The 16017-nt window shown below is 34.5% G+C and overlaps 3 non-coding genes across 3 annotated transcripts; 2 read left to right on the forward strand and 1 right to left on the reverse strand.

The window, feature by feature from the left end:
• Nucleotides 1–72, forward strand: Trnag-ucc. Its single transcript has one exon. It is a non-coding gene; the product is annotated as a tRNA-Gly (tRNA).
• Nucleotides 73–3900: 3828 nt separating this feature from the next.
• Trnag-ucc lies at nt 3901–3972 on the forward strand. Its single transcript has one exon. It is a non-coding gene; the product is annotated as a tRNA-Gly (tRNA).
• A 3600-nt stretch (nt 3973–7572) lies between these two features.
• Nucleotides 7573–7644, reverse strand: Trnag-ucc. The gene has a single exon. It is a non-coding gene; the product is annotated as a tRNA-Gly (tRNA).
• Nucleotides 7645–16017: the final 8373 nt, after the last annotated feature.

Raw genomic sequence — 16017 nt, forward strand, 5'->3', positions numbered from 1 at the left:
GCGTCGGTGGTGTAATGGTCAGCATAGTTGCCTTCCAAGCAGTTGATCCGGGTTCGATTCCCGGCCGACGCACATCTTTTTACTCCACACATTATTTTTTTCAAAAATCCCCTATTCTGAAAACCAAAAAAAAAAGGATTCTACATGTGAATGAACAATAGAACCGAAAAGTGCATAATGGTTTCCCATTCCTTGTATTCAGGCTCAAGGGGGCTCATTGCTCTTTTCGACGGAGCGATCCAATGTAAAGCCTGACCCGCACACTGCTCTGTGCAACCCCATTTAAGATGTAAACACATAAGTATAGGATGTAGAGGTGCGGGACGGCAGTATTCGCGGCCCAGTGCCGCCGAACGCACGCGGCGAGCCGACACGCTCCGCATAAAAAAATAACCAAAAAAAAATACCAAATTCTTTTGTTTTTTTGAACACCAATCCCAATTCTAAATTTAAAAACTAAAATTCCATTTTCAAATTAACCTTTAGTGTATTTTCCCCCCGAAAAGCGCATTGCAGTAGCGGTTTAGATCGTCGAATGTTTTGAATTGTTACACTCGTACCGAAAAATTCCTTTGGCTCAATGTATCCTTCGTCCTTCCCAAGATTTTATTTCTGTTATTCTGCAGAGAATGGTTTGGAATAAGTGTGCGATGTAATTTCGTCAATTCGGGATGCCTTGTTGTGGATTATGACGGGTTAAATCAAGTGAGTTAAGTTGTTACATATCGATTGTTGCAAGAAACGTAGCGGGATGATGCTAGTGTAGATTGTAGCTTTAGATTCATCATTTCATTAGGCTTCATCGTGTTTTGAGTTGCCAGTTCTAACAGCTTTATATAAATCCTCCTTTTACTATTCATTAAGTTTAACATAAAGTGTAGCTTTATTTCGTGCTTCAGTTGTTTCATTTGCCTATTTATCCTCATTATAAATGTTAACAATGTTCCCAAATTGTTTGTCTTCTCATGTAGGGATTATTAAAGCTATAATGGCCACTAAATGTGAAGTAATCGCGTATTATATTTTGATAGCTCAATTTTGAACCTCAATTCTCATAGTTTACGATTAGCGAGGTTTTAAAACGGTATGATACCAATAACCATTTTTTACGTCTTCTTAGGACCAGAGATCGAGATTTAGATTTCTTTATTCGTGTAAAACACGAAGAATGATGATGCTACGCTTTCAAAATTTCAATAATTTAATGTCATGCAAATTATTCGATTTTAAAGGATAGGAAAAAAGGAGATCCTCAGCATCATCAAAATTTGGCTGTTATATCTCTATATCTTTGACAATTGCTACGTCACGGCAGAAGCCATAAAATTTGACAGTAAGTAGTAGATAGCATCATGTAAAAAGCTGTTGGTACTAGCTGCATCAGGTACAAATCGACAACAACATAGTAGAAAATGGCTTGATGATGATAACTTAATCAAATTCCACATTGATATCTTCTGATCAAATCCGATATTCCCAAAAAATAAGGATATCAGCATATACCTTATACCTATACCCTATTTTTCGTCTTTACATTATACATATCACTCAATTCCTCTCGAATTAGCTTCCAGTTTCATATCATTATAGTTTTTACTTGTGCTCTATAGGTACACAAGAAGAGGTTTTAAACCATCGTACTAGATATAAAGCCTTCAGTGGTTGTTAGCCTATCTCTATAGACACCATTATGTGATATTACCGGTGTCACATCTACTTTTACTGCCTTTGGGAGATAAGCTGCTATCTTTATTTCTATAATCTATCTAGGTATAGAATGTGATAGAAATTTTGGGGATAATGTTTGTAGAATCAATATTAGTTCTCCAAAGATTTGGTAACAACATCATGCAGTATACAGGTTTCAAAATCATGTTTGTAAGAATCACAGAAATACTGCACAAAATATTATTTCTCTAAACAGGCGGAAGAAAGAACTAAGAAAATGGTTGTTTCTTTTAAAAAGTTAAATATAATTTTGGGCTTTTCATAATTTAGATTAGGAAGAACAGTTTCAAACTTTTTTTCTTTATCTGTCTAATGATAAAAGAAAAAGAAAATTCAAGGATCCGTCTCGAACAAACAGCCCGTACCCATTAGTAGGGTATTTAAAAGCATGACTTTTTTTAATAGAAGTTATTTAGGTATGCCAGAATACCTACCACAGCCATTGTAACTTCAATGACCAACCTATATAAAATATCCCAATCCCTCTGTTGTTGTCTTTCAACTGAAAAAAACTTATTTATTCATACCTATCGATCGTATACGAAAAACTTCGCTAGTAACAAACTTTGCTAAGCAATGATTTATGATCCAACTTTGTAATCTATCGACAAACTCAGATAAGGCTAGTCTTTTTGTAGTTTCTTTAGAGTAAATGTCACAAATGCTGTTGGCAAGTTTTTGGGACCCTGGATCTTTTGGATTAAGATGATAATAGTCTATCTTAAACAAATGTATCTTTCGTTACGGTCAGTATTCTAAAATTCTAACAACCAGTGCTGCTAAGGGGTATCAGGTATCTAAATTGAGGAGGTCAGATTGACAGTCGCTTCATATAAAAGTCAATGTAAAATGCAGGTTGGGAGAAGAGTCCAAGATATTTGGGAAACACTCTGGCATACAATGATGTTCTTAGTCCTGATTTTCAGATCTCATCCACATCATCATCATCAAATCTCTATTTTGTTTTTTCTGCTCTGATCATGCACCGGCTGAACTCTATGTGATACTTAGAAAGAAAGAAAATAAGTTTTATTGCGCAAAATATAAGACGCATAAATGCCCTTAACAAAATGAGCATAACACCGATAAAAAGATAAAAAGAACATAGAACAAATTTAAGGGAAAATATGCGTCCTAAAGCGCGCAATACGGCCCTCGCTCAGCATAATGCTGCGACCCGAAACGAGACAGAGTCCCAGCGCTGGTTTCAGAGATAGCCGGTGCTATCGGTGGTACTTGACGTAGAGACTGACTTAACAGTAGATAGGCCAAAAGAATTTGAGTTTTAATGGTATGTACAAGAAATTATTTCCTTAAACTATGAGAGAAACCTTAGGACAACACAAATTGTGGAAGAAAGTACTGTAATATATGACTACCATAAAAATTGCATGAATAATAGTCCGACCTTTTTTCAGTACTTAAATTATGGTCATAACAAGGTAATGTTCATGATGGTCCTTTGATAACTGGCGTTTTATTTCTTCCTGAGGCTCTATTAATGGTCTGAAAAGGTCATTCTCAGTACATAAATTGAGGAGGCAGCTAATTTCAACAAAGCCTGGTGCCAAACTGTTTGCCTTTAGGTGGCAAAATGTGTTACTTCACCATTTACTTTTATATTCCTTTTCATCCTTGATAAGAGTCTTTTCCTAGAGTATCCTTATAATCAAAGAAAACCACTGCAGTAATACCTTAAATGTGTGACCTAGTTGTCCATTTCATATGCATTGTTTATGCCAGTTTTACTTGTGAGTGCATTATGTCTACTTCTTCCATACTTCTCTGTCAGACGACATCTCATAAGTGACATTTTTTCTAGCCATTATCGTCTTCTACAGTCTATCTATCGTGTCTATGGTCATCCCTTTATCTACATCCACATTTACTTATGTTCTAGACCTTTTACACATAATGCTTCAAATAAATTAGCTTATAATCACCTATGAAGTTATACATAGATCGAAACCTGACTCCAATATCAAGTTCTTCTTTAAAGTAACTTATCGCTAACAGAATATTCAAATTAAATTACATAAAATTATACTTTAGAGAGTCAGAAAGGTCACTGATAACAATAACTTCTAATTGAAAGATAACAACAGAACATTTGTTTAAACATTTAAATTGATAAAGGAAATATGAATATATGATTTAAGAGCTCTATCATATGCGTTGGTGGTGTAATGGTCAGCATAGTTGCCTTCCAAGCAGTTGATCCGGGTTCGATTCCCGGCCTACGCAGATATATTTTTGCAGTTTCTAATTTTTAAGGAGTCTAATGAAAGATAATTCTCATATCACAACACTATCACTTAAATGAAATTGCACTAGGTATATTGTATGTTAAGATGTTTCTTTAATACAGAAACTGCAGAACAGGTCTTAATGTTTACAAAAATATAGCTTATGTTACATCAACTCGGTAATTTACAAGATGATTTTCACCGGTATCCGGGAAATATAATAGTTCTCTCCCTTGGGAAGACCGCGGGAATTAGCTACCTAAATATTGCAGTACAAGTTGAGTACATCAGAAAGGCAAATACATGCTTGTGATAAGATTATGTCAAATGAATCGAAGTATGGTCGTAAGTAGATTGAAAATGAATAAGGACATAATTATGAATACGAGTGATGAATACAATAACTTAATCTTTTCTTGACACTGATGGAAGACATTTTCCAAAACGACAATGGGGTTACAAGGTCTCTAAAAACCCACAAAAAACTACCATCATCACTTAAAATTATTACATGGCAACCCCGCTAAGTCCAAGGACAAAAAACCTTTTTTCCTCTTAATTATATAACGTTGTAAACCTTGGGAAGGGAAGCCACAAAATTTTGTGATGTTTCCGCAACGTACCAACTTTGAGGGACTGAAACGTAAAATAATAGGTTTTTGCTTGAAGATAGAGAGAGGTAGTTTTAGGAAATTAAGTAGGTAGGAATAGTGGAAAATTACTAGGGTAGAAAAGTCTATGTCTTTATTAAGTATATAGTGTTTAAAATTATGAAAGGTTTTTGTAATTTTATTTTCATGTAAATTCTTTTTACGGAACAGAAATTGTATTTTAAATTATCAAGTATAGTTCAATTTTTATGTATCTTCTAAATCTTTCTTTAGAATGTGGATTATTAAGAACACAAGCATAAGGCTTTCTTTAATACTTAATTTGAAAGGTGATTTGAAAGAAAAAAATTGTACTTTTCTTTTAAATGTACCCTTAAAAACCTTTATAAATTTTATAATAGCCATCGAGCGTTTTAAATACTCGGTGAATTTGATATCTTTAACAAAAGAGACTTATGTAAAAACAAGTTATACAAAATTTGAACCCATTTTTATCAATACTGACCCAGAAATCCAAAGAAAAAAAAGACAAATTACACTACGCAAAACTTTTCCCAATTTTCTTCATTAAAATTCTATAGATACTTACTTGCAAAAACATAAGACCTTGGTCGGTAATCCTTATATTCGAAGTCCCAGGTGTTGGGTGAACACAGCTGTAGCCCGAAATAAATGGTAGCTGCCTTACAAGTTTGTGTTCACCACCGTCTAGCTCCCATGAAGTCTTTAAACGAAAATTGTTCTTGTTTTTTGAAAGTGTATCGGGGAAGATCTTGGGCGGTTCAATTACTTATGGTGAATTTTCCACTGTTGAGATCTCTTGTTTTATTAAAATAAGTAGCTAATATCTACTTATTTACCAGTGAATTAAAAAGATAAATAAACCCTTTGTATTTTTTATATATTTTTGTAAGTACAAAAGATGAATTGACCTTATGTCACAGTATGAGTTGGTCTGCAATGACAAACAGATATAAAAAGTCAATCTAGGATGGATAAAAAAGTGCTGTAATAATAATGTACCTGTAATTTATATTTTCAGCATTAACAAAAACAAAAAGCAATAATTTCCACGGCCACAATTAATTATATCGTCCATTAAACAAACCGTGATGCCATTGTGATCACTTTGACAATTCAAAATGGAGGTTTTATTGATTGAAATGGAAAATTCGTGTCACGCCCGTTTTGTTGAAGGTACTGTAATTATTTCAGCGAAAATGCTTTCAGCCATATTTCTTACGAAGGTTGAGAATATATTTGTGTTATTTTGTATTTGGTTTGTTGGTTCGCAATTAAATTTAATATTCATTGCTTGGTTTGTTTGCCATTGTTTTGAATTAGAGGTGAATGAACAGGACGTGAGAATTCTGTATGATTTAAGACATTGTTTTTATTTTACGGTTTAATTTTATCTTTGAAGAAAATTAGCGTATTAGATATTGTTTTAGATACCTATTTCTAAGACAGAGAAATAAAATCTTTAAGGTATAGTATCTCGGATGATTCTCTGCGAACAAGCCTAGTATTAAATTATATATAATTAGCCTAGTAGGTATTACTGTTTTAGATCTTTCCATCACAGGGAGATAATATCATTTAAGCTCTTATGCTTGTATCCATGATTGGTTGTAATCTTGCAATTTTAACTGTCAATTCCTTTTCCAAAATTAAGAATGGTACAAACTAATACTAAAAATAATATACCTTAAACATAAAACTATATGCCTAGCTACACAAAACTTAATTGTGGACATTCCATCAAATTCCCATTTCAGTGCGCTAGACGTTTGAGAAATGGTCCCTGTCACAAAAACTGACCGCTTCGCTCAGGTGCTAGCGAACAGTTGATGGATTCACAGTCATTTGTCATTTTGTGTCCAAACACTTCTTGACGACATACTGATAATATCTAGTTATATTCTTCTGGACTGCTCTTTTGTTTTGGAAGGAGATATTGGAGTGGTTAGGTAAAGTTCTCGTTAAATAATGTTACGAGTTCGAATAAAGGGTTGCAAGCACAGAGCAGAAAATATTTTGGTTTCATAGTTACTTCAAGATAGTCAAAATATACGACAGGCTTTATTTGATTATTGCAGTTAAGAAATTAGGAAGGTTAAAGAAATTATGTAACTTCTTTAAACTAATGATTTCAAAAGAACTGTTTGATACGTTTAAATACATAGCTCTACATAGTTTTAGAAGCTGAAACTATGATGAAGCTTGTCATGAAGATGAAATAGATTTTTTAAACGATTTATTGGATATTTGTAATCCATTCAGATATCGTAGATAGCTAGTGATTGAACATTACAGGCCCTTAATCGTCAAGAATTCGCTAAATCAATACACAAGACATATCCAATAATATAAGGAAAACATAAACGTATGTAACAGGATCTAGCAATGTCGTAATAACATCCGAACTGTCTGTCCTGGCGAATTATTGGTATCGAGGGAATCGATTCCGAGTATTGAGTGGAAGTACCGAACAGTTGACGTAGGAATAGCGAAGGAATTAGTAAAAATATGCTTTCGCCCCGTATAGGCCTTGTTAGCCAACTTGACATGGATGCAGCTTAAATCATCTTTTATAGATGTTAAAAGGCTATTGATGATGCTGTTGGTAAAAAATGCCCTACAGTGGCTTCACACTAGCCTAATTTTCGTCGCCCGTGGCGTAAAGTCGCGGCACAATACGAGCGGCAATAATTTGTCGCTCGATTTTAAGCTATAGTTGTCTTGCTTGCTGTCGCCCGAATACGCTTGACACCCGTACGAATCGCGCGTTGTTACTTGGAAAAACGGAGCCCAACATCCACTAGTGTGAAACTGTTGTCAAAGCATGTATTCAACCAATTGTTCAGGTTCGGTAAAAGATGTCAGCTAGTATTACCTTAACTACGTTATGTTTGGTCTGAATTTACTGAAGACCACTATTTGTTTATTTAGCCTACTTATAAAGAAAGCAGATGTATAAAAATATATGCGTCGGCCGGGAATCGAACCCGGATCAACTGCTTGGAAGGCAACTATGCTGACCATTACACCACCGACGCATGTATCTGTAAGTTCAAAAAGTTAGATCACATGGGATTAATCAGTACCTATACATTTATTGAAGTCAGAAAACCATTCGCACAATAGCTGTTATTAGTGTTTTGTAATATTAAATTACCGCTGAATAAATATTGTCTTTAAACACATTGTTCTCCAAGAAATATTTTGGGTTCCAGTTCCGAGTAGATACAATTATGAAAACATAAAAAGGGATTTTTATAATATGTTTCAATAAAACAAATAATGATATGATATGTTTACTAGCTGTTACGCTCAGTTTCTTCAGCGTCCCGAAGGAATTCGATTTTTTCAGATTTCCGCACCAGGATAAATCCTAATTCATATGTTTAATTTTTACCTCAATGTATATGGTGTGCTGCGTTGAGCCATTACAGCGTTATTGGGAACGAACATACAAACACCCAATTCCATAAACACATGGTTAGATTACCCAGCATCTCCGTAAACCAAAAAACTTTTTCATTAACTAGTTACAGAATCTCTTAGTTCTAATAAAGCTTAGGTTTCTAATTTAAAAACCCATGGCAGATCCATTTTAAAAATGTAGATTTCGCTGAAAAATACGTCAATTAGGTCAGACCTCGGTTAGACGAAGGCGCATTCACATTGCACGGAGTTAGCAGGCGAGTACAGTTGCTACTGGAATGCAAGTGGAAGAAGTGTGTGTTTTAGTACATATTTTGTTTATGCGTTATGTCACGTATTGCTACGTACATTATCTATTGCAAATGAGTAGTATTTTTTTATAAAAGACCATGCATCGGTTTATGCCCATTTTTAAACAATGTTCAACAGTTATAAAACTTATGCCATATAATATTAAAGCTAAAGCAACTATACTATATTCTGTGACAGCCAAGTTGTATAAAAACGCATTCTCAGGGTATTTCATTACCTCCACGATAAAACAAACATGTTTCAAATCACTTTATTTAGTTTTTCTGCATGATAATTTAGTCAGTAGGCATTAGTACAGTACTAGCCTATTCCCTACTCTTCAGCCTACTATCTCATCAACTCGACCAATCTAAATGCGCCTTCATGCTCAGTATTCGAGGAAATGCAACTTGCATGACTTTATTCAATAACGTGGCTTCGGACTGCATTAGGAAAATATATATCAGGGTTTCTTTGAAAAACTACATTTGCATCGAAAAGGGGAAACGTAGATTATCTTGCACATTTAATTAGATACCTTTTACTGGATCTGCGACTAATTAAAATTATCTGAAGACAGATATTTTTTAGTTTTTAATGAAGGCTTAAGCTAATGAGTGATTTTATTTCAGATGTAGGAAAAGTACATTAATTAGGATAGAAATCTTTTGCGGTACCTAATGTTTTTTTAGTATAAATATATTAGTATTAGTACGTTTTATATTTTTTATTTGTGTGAGTTTTGGCTTCTTATTATTATTTTCTTTACCTAAACGATTAGGTAAAGAAAATAATAATAACACATTGTGTTCATTTTAATTATTAAGTATCCATATTGATAGCTTTTCCTATTGAAAATGAAACAAAGACATTTTAAACAATAACCTATGCCAATAGTATCCTTGCAATATCCATTCACAGTTATCAATATGTAAAATTGAAGCCATTGTCTGTCCGGATAATTGAAACGCATAATCCGGATATGCCGGATAAAATCCGATAGATTGACAGATTGAAATGTCGAGCGTTAATACCAATCATAGATACGGTACAGAATGTACATTGATTCAGAAGTAGAAGTGCAGTTCAATAAAAGTTTTCTGTAGTTGGATCTGTCTTCGTCATTATCAGCCTTTTTATCGTCCCACTGCTGGATTGCGGCCTCCTCTGACACGGAGAAGGATTGAGCGTTAATCACCATGCTTGCTCAATGCTGGTTGTATCTTCCTTATCCTACTAATGAATGTGAAAGTTAGTGGGTTTGATGCTGGTAACAATTAGGTAGCAACTCTCTGTATGTATTTCGAGGGGTTATATTGGAGAGTGACAGCCATACCGATTCACACAATTTTTTGTTGTCCATTTCCTTTGTCACATATTTTACCCTACTAGGTTGGTAGTGCATTTAATGCACAAAGTTCATTCACATGTCGACTCTCGTAATTAAACAAAGTGCACCATCGGAATCTAGTTTATCAATCGGAATCAAGTTTTCAAAGCGAATTCAGCTCAACAGAGGTATTAAAACCAACTGTCAATGTCCATTTTGAATTTAATCTAGTCCTGCACACAATGGTCCTTCTACCCTCCCATACGTGGTAATACCCGGCCGGTCATTTTATTATCCGGACAGGCGGACTTAACTGGATCAAACCGGATTCTACCGGATTTCACTCGATTAATCCAGTACGTGTTAATGTTGATCCGTTTCGGCTTTTAGTTTCTCGTGCTGTTTTCCACTGAATACTGAAAACAAAGGTATTCTCTATAATAAGTTGTGAAATGCTGGATTTTAAGGTATTAAGGGCGGGTTTCATTGTTTACGTTGCAATGCGAGGAAATGTACTCATTTGTAAGTACCTACTATTTATTATCTTTGTAGTTATCTATGTGAGAATATTATCCCCTTACGTTTTGAACAAATGCATACCAAAGAAGATGGATACCTAAGGGCACGACCAAAGAAAATATGTATAACATGAGTGAATGCTGGAAAGAATGCCACTATGAGATCATGTCAGACTGAGAACTACTGAGAAGTATAGAAGAAGAAGGAAAATTTTATTTTATATGGATTTAGGATAATGGGATGATAATGATTTTTGAACTACTTTAATGTTAGATCCTCTTTGTAAATATAATAGAATGTACAGTTTATATTTGATCCTGAACATCATAGCCTAGTCTGAGCCAGTAGTGTTTAGAAATATTCTTGAAGATTTTTTTTTTGATTCTGATAGCTCAAATTATATGATAAGGAAACCAAAACCATACTTTAAAAGGACAGCAAAAAGATTCACTCCCAATTAAAACCAGCTACAAAACTTGATAGGTATGTCAGATTGGTCCCTTACGCAAAAGTATAGAATTTTATTTTTGGACGTTTCCTAAAGGGTCCTAAACTAACAAAGGGATGCTTGGGTCCTCTCTTGAGGTCAGTGGTACCCCCATGACTGCACGTTTAGCAAATACCGTCAAATTTTGATGTCAAAATGTTTTTTGATGTTCATTTTTTTGTGTGTAAAATTGTTTGGAACGTCTGTTTCGCTTTGTCGCTTTTCAAGTGTTTAAAAAACCTGTGGTTTGTGTTGTGTAGAAATAATATTTGTTTTGCTCTTTAATTTTTTATCGGTTTGTGTGTGTGAATAAATTGTTTGTAGATTTGTCACGTATGTGCTGAATGTAATTTATATATATCGGGTGTGTCGTTCATAATCACATTAAATTCTATCACATGTACTTCATGATATTCTATAGCGAATTGTAAAAAAAATAACATAATCCATTCAGTGGTTTAGTCACAGGACTCATTTTTCGTTTTCATAATTTACAACATCGTGTGTAAAGCAGAGATAATGTCTAGACACATGTCTAGACACATTTTCACACACGGTCGGTTAGCCCCATGGTAAGTTATTAATTAACTTGTGTTATGGGTGCTAACACATCTGATAAACTACATATAGCTACATATATACATACTGATAAATACATATTGTAACACCCAGACCACGGCCAACAAACATGCTCATCACACGCATGTCGACCGAACCGGGAATCGAACCCGGGACCTCAGGTTCGGCAGTCCGGCATGGTGACCATTGCGCCATCGAGGCCGTCAATAAAGTTAGGAGTATCGAATGATTTGATCAATTGACAGCTGTCAGTTTTCAAGGGAGAATTTCAGCTGTTTGTAATGACTGACTTCTAAATGGTGTTCTAATTTTCGCACATTTTTATTCTATTTACTTTGTTTGAAAAATGCATTTTTTTTATTTTCACGTATTTTTCTTTTTTCTTGGTGTTAATCGACATATATTAACCAGTATATTAACGCATTTCATTTAATGTGATTATGAACGACACACCCGATATAAAAAGGAAACTATGATTAAATTCACATTACAAAACGAAAATTTTGTGAAAATGTGAATAACATCGACGCTTATGTGCAACTTAAACACAACAAACAATAATTAATTTAATTTCACTTATGAATTATTTATGTAAACTACATATTTTTTGACACATTTTAAAAACACAGTCAACTAAAAATTTACTTAATTTCATTACTTCATACTGTAAACAATCTGCAAATTAATTTTCGGAACTGAACCGAACAGCGTATGAGATTGTATTATAATACAGGGTGCTGGCAAGCCGCGACCATTATAACATACTTGACCTAGAGGGTGTTGCCAAAACTGTCCGTTTATACAGCCAGCTTAGCTCTACTTGTGGTTGCGATACATAGGTTTTGCTGGACGTGGGGAAATTTAATGCTGGTCTGTATGTTCCCAGCTTTGCTTGGGTAGCAGTGCCCAGCCAATAATATTGTATGTAGATTTTCTTGTAAAATAATTTTGACTGGAGATTCACGTAGACTGAATAATGTTTAAGCAATATAAATATAATATACAAGGTGTTGATTTGCATTTGTGCCATAGTTCAGGAGGAGGACATACAATACGTAAATAATCGATTGGAATTACAGTAGATGGGAAATAACTAATATGCACTGCTTTTTTTGTCATTGTAATGTCGTGGTATTTCCGAAGTAATCCAATTTTATGAATGAAATTTATGAGTGATCGTTGCGTATGCTTTGTGTTTGCGTTTGTGTGAGGGTGCAGCACGGTTTTAACGCCAGTAACATACGCGCCAAGTTTAAATAAGGCTAGATGACATTTACGGAATTCCGAAAAAAAATTAAAGAAAAAAAATTACGTACCAATTTTTTTATTGATTTGGGTCGAGAATCATTAGCATAATTACCTCCTTGAATAAGGCACGGATGCAAATCAACAGCTTGTATAAATATATAAACCTTACAAACAGGCTTGTGTTGCTGGGTAGTTTCTTGGGCATCATATTTTTCCCTGCAAAAAGGTAGAAATTAGGGAAGGCGAAGGGAGGGCGTTTTGGGGGATGTCTTAAATATTTATTAACGTTAATGCTCATTTTCAGAATTGGTGTATTAGGTACATGACACCTCTCGTAAGAAATAACTAAATCTAAAAATACCAAGATAAGCTAGATAATTTTCTTAGCAAAATAGGTAACAACAAGAAATATTGCTAATAGATTTCTATGGCTATCTATCTCTATCTCTCTATATGCTGAATGACACTGACTATATCATAAAATTAATGAGGATAACTGAGATTCTAGATTCTTCCTGAAAATTGAAATAGGTATTGATTTAAAACAAAATAAGATTCTAACCTGCCCGTCTTTCAAACAAAGGCGTGTTGTCGTCTAATGTTAATTCATGAAAAAAATAAATAATAGTTTAAAAAAAAACTAAAAAACACGCTTTTTATAGAAAAACGAACTAAAAATTAGAAAATAAATTTTAATGGATTTAAATTAAGAAAACAGTGTTAAAAATTTCAATGAATATAAATTAATAATAGTGTGAATACAAAAAAAAATATTTAAAAAAGCGTGGGGTGCATGGTGTCAATAGTTCTAAATATTTTATTGACAGATATGAGTACAGTGATTTTCATTTCGATAATATCTTAAAAGCACCCCACGCTTTTTTAAAATATTTTTTTTGTATTCATACTTGTATTGTACGCTCATTTTATTATGTTAATCGACTCGCCAACGCACCACCACACAGGTCGACAGTCTGACAACGACTGACTCCCCACCGCTCGATCCGGTATTTATAACCGAGTGACGTATGCGCACGAGGCGTCATAATAATGACATAACCTATACAATGATGCACATGTACCTGCATACACTACATCTCTCCCTTGTTGTTTTGATTTTAACCTTGTTTCAAAAAGTCCAACAATCAAACTCATAAATATTTTGGTAATTTCTTAAAGATCTATCAAACACCTGCAGCACAACAAAACCACGCTATCAGATCAGTCCACCGATCACACTGCCATCAAACTGATTTACTTTGTTCCGTTTCCATTTCATTTCCCTTTCCATTTAAGGAGACGACAGATATCGGTGATACTGCAGGACACTACATCCCTTCCCTTGTGAAATAAACATAAATAAAAATCCGTCCCTTTGCAGACGGTAACATACCAGCATCTGCTTCAGGCTCAACAAGACAAATTCGTAGCAGTGATATCAGGCCGGCAAGTTTAACTTCAGGTTTTGTAGCCGCTGTTCCGGCCCTGTATTATATCTACACTAGAGATGATCCGTCCATTTGGCAGACATCCCGCCAATCAGTCCATGTGAAATCAAGCAAGTCTGAAATATTGCTGTGCCTTCAGATAATGAGCACTCATCTTGCTTGGTTCGACTTCACTTAAAACTGATACAGAATGCATTGTTCCAAGGTAAAAGATCGGCATTAGGGTACCTCATCAATGCTTTTCACTCATTCAAAACCGTACGAGCCGTACGAGGAAAGTAATCACATAAGATCGTCCCAATTGAATGGTGACCTAGATGGACTGTTTCCAATTTGATGATGACCATATACTTTGTCACCCATTTAATGGCGACCACATACTTTGTCTCCAATTTAATGGTGACTCTATACTTTGTCACCCATTTAATGGTGACCACATACTTTGTCTCCAATTTAATGGTGACTCCATACTTTGTCACCCATTTAATGGTGACCACATACTTTGTCTCCAATTTAATGGCGACCACATATTTTGTCACCAATTTAATGGTTTAAATTGTAGTTCTATGTACGAGTTAAGTACTTTGTGTGCCTTGTAAGCAAGAGAATGCTAACTCAACTAATTTTGGTAATATGTAGTTTTTAATTTGAGAGTGGAATATCAAAGCCTATCATTATCTCAGCAATGTAACAAACAATCTGGTCTTCAACCCTATTGATCAGCGCTAGTACTTTGCACGTTTCTGCTAGTACACTCGCTGAAATTCTGATATAGGCTTTAAATACCCTACATCAATGTATGTCCAATATCTAGTCAAGAAACTGTAAGCTTCTTAGCATTCAACACCCAACATATGAATACCTTACTGCATATAATAGTTGGAAGCGACCTGCATCCAGCGTCTTCCGGTGACCTTTATAAGGTCGTCTTTATAAGGTATCTGTGGAGATCAAAGGGGGAGGCCTATGTTCAGCAGTGGACGTCCTATGGCTGAGATGATGATGATGATGATGATGATATAATAGTGCGATAGGAATACTTATATTTCGGTTAGGCATCCAAGAACACTATTATCACCGGACATTGCGTTCTGTAATGTTTGTTTGCTTTTATTAATGTGGTTTTCAAAAATTAAAGTAGTCAAAGAATTATTATGCTTTGATGGTAAGCTTTTTAGTGTCATGGTTACATATTGATTATAACGAAGGTGTAAAGTAACAGTACGAATCAGATTTTAACTAATTAGAACCATATTATGTAACGAACGCACTTTAACAGGTGTCACTAACTTTGCACTATATATTTTGAAGCTGTGACATTCTGCATCACCATAAAATAGAAGAGTCCCTGACCCTCAACTCATGCTCTTCTTCCTTTCAACAAGGTGACAGCAGCTCACAAACAGTTTTCTAGTCGATGCAATTTTCCTTTTGCAAAACAACCGCTAAACTTTCTAAAACATTTGTCTACACATAGATAAATGTGGGATTCTAATTCTATATCTCAATTTCATGAGCAGCTATGCTGCTCTCATGTCATACTTGATCTCATCAATTTGATGATCAGCTTTGTGCTGCTTCCATTTTTAATATTTTACGCTTTTCCAATTTCATGACCGCGTATAGGTAACGTAATATATATTTTTTTTTTATGTAAGTATAGTTGGCTGCATAAGTATGTTTATAGTTTCGTTCAAAAGCGCTTACCCTTTATTGCAGCTGACTTTATCTACGTTGTTTTAGTTAGACAACCAGAATATAAAAATATTATTATCTTTTATAGGGACAGCACCCCAGTAAATTTTTAAACGATTTGGTGACTAAGGGCAATTTTACTTCCTATACTTTAAGGAACACTTACTCAGATTATATTTTGCAGTAGGACTTAGGAACTTAATAATATTTTAGTTATTATTAACCAAATGTCGACGCAACTGTGTAGTTTAATTAGCACAAAAGAGTAATAAATGTCGATAAATGTAAATAGTGATAAAGTTCTTTACCTCTCATGCGAGTCCAATTGTCTTACGGTAACCTAAGATTGGTGTTCTAAGATCAATTATTATTAACCCTAACGCTATGG

This window comes from Helicoverpa zea, chromosome 24, assembly GCF_022581195.2.
Source record: "Helicoverpa zea isolate HzStark_Cry1AcR chromosome 24, ilHelZeax1.1, whole genome shotgun sequence".
NCBI lineage: Eukaryota > Metazoa > Arthropoda > Insecta > Lepidoptera > Noctuidae > Helicoverpa > Helicoverpa zea.